We start from the raw sequence: 13,222 nt of genomic DNA, 5'->3' as shown, positions 1-13,222 counted from the left end.
TAGATTTCCTAAATTGAATCCCTCACTCTTTGTAGAAGGTAGGAAGGCCAAGACTGATAGAAAAGTGAATTTGGAGACCAAGCTAGAGTAACTCAAAAGTGGAAAAAAATAGGAGACCCATTTGTATAATTGGATAGGGAGGTGTGGGGGATAAGTTAGCAATCCTCCAAGATTAAGGTAACAAAGAGGAACCCTACTAGGATGAGAGTTAATCCTAGGTATTCCTTTGGTGAAGCAAGGACTAGGAGCATATCCATTTACATTAGATTGGTATTAGAGCCACCAAAGATTTAGGGCTAGTAGTATATCTTTGTTTACTAAAGAGTTAGTAGGGAAGATTGACATGGTCACCAATGTAGAACTTTCTAAGGAGATGAAGGAGAAAAATGAGAGGAATAGGCTCCTAGAGGAAGCATTAGAGGAGATGAATAAAAAGTTGGAGGAAGTTGATAAGGCAACCAAGAAGAAAAATCAAGAAGGAGAAACTAGTGATAATGGTAAGGGAAAGGTTGATGAACCAAACCTTACATTTAATAAGGATCTATTCCTCAAAGCCATCAAGGAATTATGTGGGAAAGACCTAGAAGGAATCCCTCTATTTAGTAGAAAGATGGATGTTGAACTTGTGATGGAATGGATTGAAGGGACAGAGAACAACTTTTAGTGTGAAGAGATTACTAAAGAAAAAAAGGTTAAGGTAGATAGATCTAGACTAAGGGGATCAACACTAACCTAATGGAAGTATCTCCAAGAGGGGGGGGGAGAGAGAGAGACAGAGAGAGAGAGAGAGAGGGAGGGAGGGAGGGAGGGAGGGAGGGAGAGAGAGAGAGAGAGAGAGAGAGAGAGAGAGAGAGAGAGAGAGAGAGAGAGAGACCAATGGCAAATTAGAAAGCCATGGTGACTAAGGTAAAGGAACAATATTTACCTGAAGATTATAAGATTCAAATACATAAGAAGAGGCAAAGTTTGAAATAAAATGAAATGGATGTGGAAACATATACTAAAAAATTTCAAAAGTGTCATGCCCTGATTTTCCCAAGGCAAACACACTAATTTTTTTTTTAATAAAAAACCCGAAGGTAAGATAAAGACTTAGTCTACTGATAACCTATATTTGAAGAAGCAATATAAAAGAAAGAAGTTATCATACTTGAAATCTGGATTTAAGATCCTCGTGAGGAAATACACAGTTGCAAACTTCAAGGAAATGAAACTAAGTTGAGATGCTATGGATATGAGCCCCTAAGGTGAAGCACTATGATGTGTGAGTGCATTCCATATTGTGTCAAGGTAAAGGTGAAGACCTAGGGTTTGAAACGAGAAATGTGATGGGGTTCATCACTTATCCATTTTAATTTCATTACCAAGAATTTACCTTTATCTAACATAATCATTCTTATTAGTATTTAGTGATTATTATTTTATTTTATTTTGTAAATTATTTATTTATTAATTATTATAATCATTATATGCTTTAAGCATCTTTTTTTTTTACTCCTAGTATATCTCAAATGCTAACATTATCTTATTCTAATATTGATGTTAATACTATTACCATTGAAATTGTAGTGCAAAGATTGATCAAATCATCTTATTCAAATACCAAATAGTTTAAAAGAACGATATAAATATGATCTACCCTTATTTCCCAATAGCAATTCCCACTAAAAATAAATACATAGAATACTTCTATCCTATATTAGATTTGTATATGAGGTGTTAGTATTATTTACACGATTCCAAGAATAATTACCTAAACATAATCATCCCATATCCGTTAATTTATTTTATTCTATTATTTTATTATAATTATTATTATGATTATTATCATCATTATTTATTTACTATAACATTAGTTACCAATTGAAGTGCTCACTAACCTACCTAAGCTTATATCTCCCTTAATGCTTTTATCCACTTCATTAATCAAGAAATATATATATTATTAACTTTCAATGGGTATATAATCTGAAGAATTATCAACTTGTTAACCTACTTAAATTATAAACCTATACATAAATTCCTAACCGCACACTACCCAACACCGCACCTTGCATGGACCCACATCCAATCCAAAGCACCCCCACATTCTTCCATGCGAAATCTTCCTAGGCTTAGGATCACAAGCCACATATTATTTCCCTACAGGGGCATGGGTTGACTGTACCATCTTCTAGACATTTTACTGCATCATCTCAAGGGAAGATGGAGCATTAAATATTGCCCACTTGCTATGCATTTCCTCTCACTTTCCAACAGCTACATCTCCTTCCCTTGAAAAGTGCATGCCCTCTCTCCTTCCCTCAGATTTTCACACTCCCCCATAACCTTGTCACATACCCTCTTAATTTCCAATGGGAAGAATGTAGGCGCTTGGTGGGGATGCGATATCGATATTTTAAACAAAACTAATAAAGCCACGCCTAGTATGATATGGGCTAGAGTAACTTATGTTACTTTTTTATTTTTTTACTATTTTGTGTCCCTTTCAAATTTTTTTTGGTTGACCCATACATGGAGTTCAGTTTTCTAGGTCTACTGACAGCCCAATATATTCCGGCAACGGCTAAAGGGTAAACTATTTTATTTACCCCAGCCGCTAGCCCTAGCCTATACCGCCTCTACCGCCATCGTCAGCCTCGTCAGTGCACAGTTGGTAAGCGCCCATGATGTCATGATTTCTTGGACGGCGTGCAAATTTTTGTTTATGGAAAAGCTTGCGCAGGCAGTTATATGTGCTTAGTGTTAGGAGTTGGGGTAAACATCATATATTATATTAATGACATAAGTAATAATATTAGTATGTTTATTTATATTATTTTATATCTTATCATTCTTAATTATATTATTTATTTGTTTGATCTTTTATTAATAATATAATAATATATCATATTATTATATATTATATTATTTTATCATTTATTCCTATCATGCTCTTTTATTTTATTATATTAACACTAAACTTAATCAATAATAATATAATTTATTATTAGACTCCTTATGTTGTTCTTTATTATTATTTTAAATTCTAGGAGCAAAATAAGGGACATGACACTGACATATATAGCCATAATAAAGCAAGATGAATATTAGTGGGAATCAATATGAAATTGAAACTCTGACACTGCATGGATAGTGTTGCAGGAAGTTACAATATGTAACCTCAATAGTTTTACATATATAATTGCTATTGAATTTCTAATTGTTTCTAATTATTATTAAATTTATAGTTGTTTCTCATTACTATTAAATGTCTTATTTTTCTGGTTAATACTAGATTTCCAATTTTTTCTAATTATTAATATTAAATTTCTAAGTTGAAGAAAATTTCATTTTTATTCAACAACGAGAGTTGATTTATACTTTTCTAAATCATATAATTAATAAAGGAGAAATTAAATCATCTATATTTCTAAATTATGGCAATGTAAGAAAGGAATAAGAAGGAATATTATAAATTAGATATGGAATATTATAAATTAAATGATAGAACAAAATTTGTGTTGATCAAGACTTTCTCTTCCATGTCAGATTTGTCAGTTAATTGATTAGAATTGGTGCATACAATTAACATTGAAGACAACAAAAAAGAAGCTTTCAATTTATCTAAAATATAAATTTTACTTGTCCAATAATTACTATTGTGATGACACTTATTAAATGCACTCTAATTCGACCAAATACAATTACACTTCATTTTATTTGATGTTTTATATAAATATTATATTTTTGAAAGCTATATGACAATTTTTTAACTTTTCAATTTTTATATATTATTTTTCTAAAAAATTAACAGTTACAAATGGTTTTCATATTAAACATTGATGTTTATTATAAATATTATATTTTTAAAAGTTATATGACAATTTTTTAACTTTTCAATTTTTATATATTATTTTTATAAAAAAATTAACAATTACAAATGTTTTTCATATTAAATATTGATGTTTTATATAAATATTATATTTTTAAAAGCTATATGACAATTTTTTAACTTTTCAATTTTTATTTATTATTTTTCCAAAAAATTAACAATTACAAATGGTTTTCATATTAAACATTGTAAATACTTATGTTTAAAATGAAAAAAAAAAAAGTAAAATTATTCACTGCTATTTAGTTTTAATTATAAAATTAATTACTATTTATATTTAAATTGATAAATTTAAAAGTAATTTTATAGTCACTATAATATATTTGTTATATATAAAATTTAAAAATTTAATAATATGAATATGAAGATATATTTTATACTAAATAATTTTTAAATAAAATTAACATTAAAGTAGTATCCTAATCCCTTTGGATTGTTAAAACCCTTATATCTATAACAAAGAAAAAAATTGATATAAGGTGAAGGTGGAAAAAATGAGTTTTTTTTTTTTCAAAGAAAAACTCTCTAGGGTTTAGTGCTATAGATGAGACATAATAGGAATACAATTATATTCATACTTTTTATGTATCAACTAATTTTTTATTATAAAGATTTATAACCATAAACTTTATCAAAACTTGACCATAATCTAGTTAATCCCTAGCCCTAATTGAACCTCAATCATGACCCTATCCCACAAATTTTTATAGAAATATAATCCTAATTCATTATTCCATTGTTCACAATTTTGGAATATTAATGAACCTTCTCCTTTTAATCAAAATGCATCTGTATTTAATACTTTTAAATATGTACAGTTATTTATATTTCTTTATGATGTATAATTTAAAACTATTTAATTTAATAAATTTGAACAACTTAACTAATAAATATTATATTGAAGATAGAACTTTGAAATTTTTTAATTTGTTTGCTTATGTCAGTTGGGTTAAGTGTTAGTGTTAAATTGGTCTTATGGCTATATAGTTTTATTTAGTAATATTGTTAGAAATTAATATTTTCTAACACTCTCTCCCCTACCTACTCTCACCATATCTTCCTCTTTTAACCACCCTCTCTCTCTCTATCTCTCTCCGCCCCCCCCCCCCCCCAAGATATGCTCCATAACCTCCCTCCCCTCTCTTGAGATACACCCGCTAATCTCTGTCTAGATATGCCCCTATTACCTCTCTATCCCTCATTGCTCTATAGATACACCCTCTAATATCTCCCTCTCTCCCACACACACGTGCGCACCTTTCCATTCTCCCTAGATATCTCCCCTAATCACCTCTCTCTCTCTCTCTCTCTCTCTCTCTCTCTCTCTCTCTCTCTCTCTCTCTCAGGTTACTAATTAGCATAAATGTATAGAATAAATGTATTTTTCATGCATGTTTTAACAAGATAGAGGGTTACTAATTAGCCAAATATTGTATAGAATGAGTAGGGGATTGAAATGGGAATCACTCATTCGATTAGATGTCCAAGACATTCCAAAAAAAGAAAATCTTTTTTCAATGAATGATCTTGAATGGACACCTATTAGAAATAAAAATATCCAAGAGCTTGAATTATGTGCTGCTATCCCTCTTGGGAGACTTGCTCACTTTATCAAAGGAGAAGGTATATTGCAGGATGGCATAGAGACAACATTTTTACGTAAAGCTCATAGAGAGCTAGAATTGCAAAACCCTACTGACCATAGTACCATAATGTATTCAAGGTATGCTTAACATTTTCCATATAATTAAGCATGTCATATATATATATATATATATATATATATATATATATATATATATATATATATTTTTTTTTTTTTTTTTTTAAATTTATTTATTTATCATGTTGATTAATATATTGTTTTGTACATGTCCTTAAATAGATATCATTGTGCTTTTGGGCCCAAGGATAATAGAACACTGGATATCTTTCTTATTGATCAATTAGTTAATATGATAGCTTCTCATAAATTTTCTCTTACATAGATATTTAAATTTTCCTAGATCATATTTGAAAAGTTGGAGCGTCTATACAATACAATTTAGTTATAAACCTCTTTTGTTAGAAGACCTGAAATTTAAGAATTACCAAATTTGGAAAATATTTAGCATCTTGAATGTTTGAAGAGGTCAATACTTTTGTATCATTTATAATTTTAAATTAAATAAAATCACCATAATCTTTAGAAACATGGAGTTGTTTCTTGAATTAATAGATCTTACATGTTCAAGTTGAAGAACATAGAAGTCAATTTATTTTAGCTTACCCTTTTTCCACTATACTTTTTAGTTTATAGTGTGATTTATTGGAGGATTCCTGAGAGTATAATAATGGTTATGTATACCCGACTATCTTTTGAATCATTCATGCTCCTCTTTGAACCTAGAAACCTTTAATTTGTTGTATGATATTGGCCCCAATCCAATTTGCAAAAGTATATGGTTGGACCATAATTAGAGGGTTTTGAATTATTCAACTAAGCATATAAATCAAGTTTGTGCAGAATAATGGCTATTTTGAAAGAAAGCGACAAATTTTCTAGGTTCAAATCATTAGGTAGATTCTTCATGGAAATTCTAAAATTTACTTACGTCTTTTTTTATAATAATCTCCAAGTTTATCAACTTACTAAATGAGAGTATTCTTTAAGATTGGTTAAAAATTAATGTTGATAAAGCTTCAAAATTATTAGTAAAAATGCTATAGCATGGGAGATGTTTGTGGTGACTATAATAAGAGAATTAGTTTTAAATATTTCCTTCTTGTCTTGATGTTGGCTCAAATTATTTCGGTGGTGGTGGTTATTTTCCAAGCACTTTTAGAAGCCAAGTTAAAGCATTTTATCTTTATTATTATTATGGAATATGAGAGTCTAAAACCATAGTTGATCATCTCAAAAGAAAATCCTCTTTACTTTCACCAATATTATTTGGATGACAGTAAGAAACATATCAGCATCCTTATCTATGATTTCAATATTGATAAACGGAACTATATTAAACAAAAAGGAAATCTAAGTTGCTAAATCAACTTATATTTGGAATATCATCAAGATGATACTAGAAACCATCAAATTTTCCACATGCAAAGCTTGCCTAAGGGCTTTAGTATTTTTATGAATGTTGACAAATGAACATTCTTGATTTTTATTTTATAACAACATAGTGGTTCTACTAGTATTCTTGTATCTTTTCTAATTTTTTATAACTAAAAAAAATATTAACTTTAATACTTTAAATAAGTACAATGATTAAGAAAACCTATTTTCAATCCATTTGAATTTTCATTATCTTTAAAAACTAGTTTAAGTCTTTTCCTTGAGACTTCTACTCTTTTGTTGATTGTTTGTTCTTAAAGTTATTTTAATTTTATTAATACTTTATGATTAGTTAATGATTGACAAAACCCTTATATTTCAAGTAATTGAGTCTCAAAGATCACCCTTACAAATTAACCTGTTCTTAGTTCGAATTTTACCCTTATTGATTTTAAGTCAGTTTCCTAAAAATGATCCAAGGGTTATTATTTAAATGATTTAATAATAATGCTTGTTGACTTCCAAAGAAAAATAATCTACGATTTTATTAAAAATTAGTATTATAATAATTAAGTAAAACTTATAACTTAAACAACTTTCATTATTAATTAATTCTAATTAAATTATATTAAATTAAATTAATTAATATATAAAATATTTATATCAATTCTAAATTTATGATTCTAAATTATTTTAATAATAATTTAATTAAGACTTAAAATAAATGTTATCATAATTTAAATTAATTAATTAAATCAATAATAATAGTTTATTTAAACATAATTTAACTTATTATTAATAATAACCCATTAACATTTATAAATTAAAAGTGATTAATATTTAATACATATTAAATAAAATATAATATTTATTAAATAACATATCTTAATATTAATTATTAAATATATATATATTATTAAATGAAACCTATTATTAATACTTTATAATATTAAAACTTTACAATATTACAAATCAAACTTTCAAGCGATTTAAAATCACTGTAGGCTTTGTAAGCTATTGGCCTAATATAAAGAGTCGTGCAGCCCCTTTTTCCAACACAGGTACACTGCTTACGCGGTGTAGAAAATCATGTAGGTGAGGTGGTGCAGAAAATCATTCAGGCCGGACATGGCAAGAGGCATGGCAGGGGCAACGACTAAAGGGTTTCGTGTTGGTGGTGGTGGTGGTGGTGGAGGTGGTCCATCCTCATGTCCCACTCTACCACCTCTCGCCCTACGACCTCTATCTCGTCGATTGCTTCAAGTAACAGTAGGCATCCTTCACAATTTAAAGTTTTAGTTTAAGTTTCAGAACCATAATGGTTTTAGGTTCTAGTATTGAAACACGGGCTCTAATACCAAAATGTCATCCCAAAATACGAGGGAAAAAACACACGTAACAATTTTTTATTTATTTATTTATTAGTGTAATAATTTAAATTCACTAAGTTGATAGGTTTGAATCATAGTTAAAGTATAAGTACATTATAAGAAGGGTACAAGTTCCCCTATCATAACTTTAAGACTACAACTCAGTTTGAAAACATCATAAGGTAAAAGATTGTTAAACTTAAAAGTTCATTGTTAAATCAATTAATTAAATTAAACAAACTAATTAAAAAAGACCTAACACTTATTTAAATCTTTATTCTAATAACAATTTGGTTTGAATTTATGATCTATTCTAAAATAATAATACAACTAAAGTTAAATAAACTAAAATCTAAACTTAACATGCTAAAATAATTTATATTTAAAACCACAATAATTGACTTTCTATTTTAAAAAAAACAATATGGCCACTTAATTTTTTAAAAATATATACTAATACCAAAACATATTTAACTAAATCTAAATTACACTAATCTATTTAAACAAGTACTATTTAATAATTTAAACTACCTTACACTTAAAAAATTTATATAAAATAAAACATACTAAAACTAATATTAAAAAAAAAAATTAAATTAACAACATATATAACACTATAACTAACATTTTTGACATACAACTAAACAACTTAATTACTAACATACTAACTTAACTTAACACTAACCTAAACTAATTTTAATATATAACTATCATAAAAACTAAAACAAATTTTATTATAAACTAACAAACTTTTTTAAAAAACACTAACATTCTAACTTAAATCTTCTACTAACTTACTTTCTCCTACTTTCACCAAATCTCCTTAACCCACGTCACAATCCCCTCCCCCCCAACTCCTAACACTAAGCGCATATAACTGCCTGTGCAAGCTTTTCCATAAACAAAAATCTGCATGCCGTTCCAAGATATCATGACATCACGGGCACCTACCAACTATGCACTGACGAGGTTGACGATGGTGGTACAGGCGGTACAGGCAGTACAGGCTAGGGCTAGCGGCTGGGGTAAACAAAATAGTTTACCCTTTAGTCGTTGCCCCCCCGAACTCCTAACACTAAGTGCATATAACTGCCTGCGCAAGCTTTTTCATAAACAAAAATTTGCACGCCGTTCCAAGATATCATGACATCATGGGCGCCTACCAACTGTGCACTGACGAGGCTGACGATGGTGGTACAGGCGGTACAAGTTAGGGCTAGCGGCTGGGGTAAACAAAATAGTTTACCCTTTAGCCATTGTCATATATTCCTAATGTAATGTACTTAAATTAGACTTCTTGGGTTGTGTTTAGTTTATTGTCTAGGGATTTTATTATCTCTTTATTTGAAAAATACTCAGCATATTCTTCTGATTTTTCTATTGGCCTGTATTGACTGAGTCTTTCCAGAGAGTTGATTGAGCACCTTCAGCAAGTGTAATACTCCTACAATGATGCATTCTTGACAACCATTTCCATTCTCTATCCCTATACCCTAAGGTATTCATAATATGTTAATTTATTGATAATTGGAGTTACTTATTATACTATGCATAGTCTAAATTAATTAAGTCATTTAATCATTTAATCAATAGACTCAAAGAAAGAGTATATGTATCATGACTGGGTCATACGTTAAATTAACTAATGGTTCTGATCTATGGATAATGAAGTTTAAAAATACATTGGCTCAAGAATTAATGTTGTATTCTCATGCAAGGTTCAGTTTGAATATCCATACACAACCACCATACAATGGAACTGGAATGATAATTACGTTCCACAAGATGACCTTCCTATCATTAAAATTTCTTCTATGATATTAGATTCAATTTGGCAATTTTCTACATACATCTTAAGGGACATCAAGTATTCTAATTTCCATGATAACTATCCATATAATGACTATAAACTAAATACAAATTCTATTATCCAATAATGTATATTCTACACTTGTATATGAAATCAAGATTCATCATAAACTGCATCTACTTATTCCTATGAGAATAGAGAATAATAGGGACAATAGAGGTGTGGTTAAATTTGCATCTTACCAATATTTGCTATGACACTAACTCCATTTTCCAATACCATCACATTCATGATAATAGATCTATAACATCAATACAGTAGATTTCTCTCTTCTAGTTCTCCCTCAACATACAAGCAGCTTATCACAAATTGAACATAAGGTGGTAGACTCTCTTGACAACATTACATGATGTAAGATCTCCACATAAAAGAATGCACAGTCCTTCTAGTGACAAATAAATAGGATTAATATCACACTTACAATCACAATAAAACAAACACAATAGGATGGAGTCTTCTCATAGCCTCGATTCAAATACCACAAGGAATATCTTTGTCTTCTATGCACATTGAAAGACAATGAAAACTTCAAGTTTTCAAGATTATCCATTAAGGACCTGCACATGAGGGAAAAACAAAATAACGAACCATGGAGGCTCACCTCCCAACCTAGGCCTCAAGGAGGCCACCCTCGTGCTAGGGGAAACAAGGCTCAACCAGGGTACATCCAAACATCATCACAGCAACATAAACTAACATGATCACACATTTTGCAACACATTTACAACCCCAACCAAGGTTTGCACAATGATCCACAAATGGAATCATAAACATTGGGTGAAGGTGGACTTTCAAATAGGAGACTTACCATAACATACCAAAGCTATAACAACAATTTTCATGCCCTTTCGGGGCTTCCACAAAACAACAAATTTCATGCCCTTTCGGGGCTTTCACAAACATCCTTCAATCATACTACCATCAACCAAAGCATCCTTGGATTTCCATACTTCATCAACCTTCTTACCACATCATTCTTCTCCTTATTGTCCATAACAAGTTATGAAGGAATATGGCAAACAATGGAGCCCATACTCCAAGGCTCTCAACTATATTTCAAGCCCAACTAACCCCTTCACCCAAGGCTTGCTCTTCCCTCCCAAGGGTGAGTGAAGCCTTCACACCCATGAACAAATTTCAACATCCAAACAAAATAAGAAAATATAAAAGGGACCCCAAGAAATTTCATGAACAGTACACACACTCACAATACAACACAGCACAAGAATCCCAAGAACAATACATGATGCCATATCACTCACACAACCCTACAAGGCACTCTTAAAATTTCCAATTTCAGCTATATGATATAAAGAAAACATGGCATGAAGCACTAACCTCCTTCCAAGCTATGGTTATCAAATGGTGATCAAGATCATTCCTTCCTTGGCTTCCAAGCTTCCTCTTCCAAAACCTATCTATCTCTACCATTAGAGAGTGGGTGAATGATCACTAAGTTTGGCACAAGCTCCCTAAAAGGGCCTCCACTTCCATCCTCACCTACCCTGTAAGACCCGCACAAGTACCTTGTTTTAGGTTTCACAAAATGAATGTTCTTAGGAGTTAATTAGAGTATGACGAACATTTGTGTTACTAGAAATTATTTATGAGATCCTATTGGAGCCTAAGCGGACTCTAGTAATGATAAGTGTAATAACCATTAAATAACTTTAGAAGGGATAACTAAGATCACTTGAAAATGAAACTCTCTAGGTTCAATCTAGGGACTTGATCAAAGATTTCTAGAACAGCTCCCTAGCCAAATTAGGAAGGATGAATTAACATATCCTCTTCAAGGGGGATAACATAATAAGACATATGATTACTTTTGAAACTTGTGTTTAAAGCACGATGACACACTTTTGAAAACATGCTAATAGATTGAGGAAATCAACCCTAGAAACCTACTCACAAACCCCTCGTAGGGTGATAAAGAGATATTGCTAGGAATGTCAATATGTCTAACTTGATGGACAATAGAAGTTCATAATGCTGCATATTAGTGATTTTCACCTAAGACATGTGTACTGCAATTCATTTTATATGTTTTGATTGTTTAATGGATTATAGGAATGGCGACAGTATTTAGAACAGTAATTCATTATGTTGATATCCATATGATGGAATTATGATGTTTTGAATATGAATCAAATGAAAGTTGATTATATGTGTATTTAGATGAAAGTTAAATGAATATGATAGTGCAATGCTTCTTTTAGAGTAGTTAGAATGGAAATGCTTAAATGAAGTTAAATGTATATGTTAATGTGTATTATATGACATTGGATTTATTCTGCACTTATTTGTATGTCCTTTTATATTATTTTATCGAGCTACTAATGTTTAAGTTGAGTGTGCAGGAAAGTTGAACCATGGAGATAAATGGGGGAAACAAGGTTCAATCTTATGTGAACACAGTGAAGCCAAGGTGAATCTTTGGAAGATTCAAAACCTCGTTGTATCGTGTTTATTTTGTAATGTGATTGTGCATGAGTGTAATAGTCAAGAAGTGTGATTAATTAGAGACATGTCATCATGAAGTGTAAAGTGTTTTAATGTGTGTGTGGGTGTCATTTGACACTTGTCATGTTTATGTGTAAATGACATGTCCAATAGGATTCTTTGGCATGATGTCACTTAACCTGAGCCTAATTCTCATGAAAAAATCAATTAACCCACCTTCGAGAGTGTTAGGAAGAGTCACCTTCGTGATGGAAATTCAAGTTACAAGTTGATAGGAACTTTAGAGAGCCTGAAATGATTCCCAAGTGTTAATTTTGTGAAAATAAGTTACTCACATGCTAATAGTATGGGTTGGGGGTTTAAATATAAACATAAGTTGGTCTAGAGAACCTAGGAGACCCTCAAAAATAGTCATTTCTAAGCCAATTCGAAAATCATATTGTAACATGACTTCTTACCTCATTACACCACTTGGATCAGTTCTGATTGGTGGAAAACACAAGAAGATAAGAGGGGTAGGTGAGGAGGAAAGTGAAGGCCTTTATAGGGAGCTTGTGCTAACCTTGGTAGTTGCTTACCCACTCTCTAATTGTAGAGACACATAT

The sequence above is a fragment of the Cupressus sempervirens genome, chromosome 9 (genome assembly GCF_028749045.1).
Source record: "Cupressus sempervirens isolate cs-2001-9-10 chromosome 9, ASM2874904v1, whole genome shotgun sequence".
Classification (NCBI taxonomy): domain Eukaryota; kingdom Viridiplantae; phylum Streptophyta; class Pinopsida; order Cupressales; family Cupressaceae; genus Cupressus; species Cupressus sempervirens.
This window is presented reverse-complemented; position numbering follows the sequence as displayed.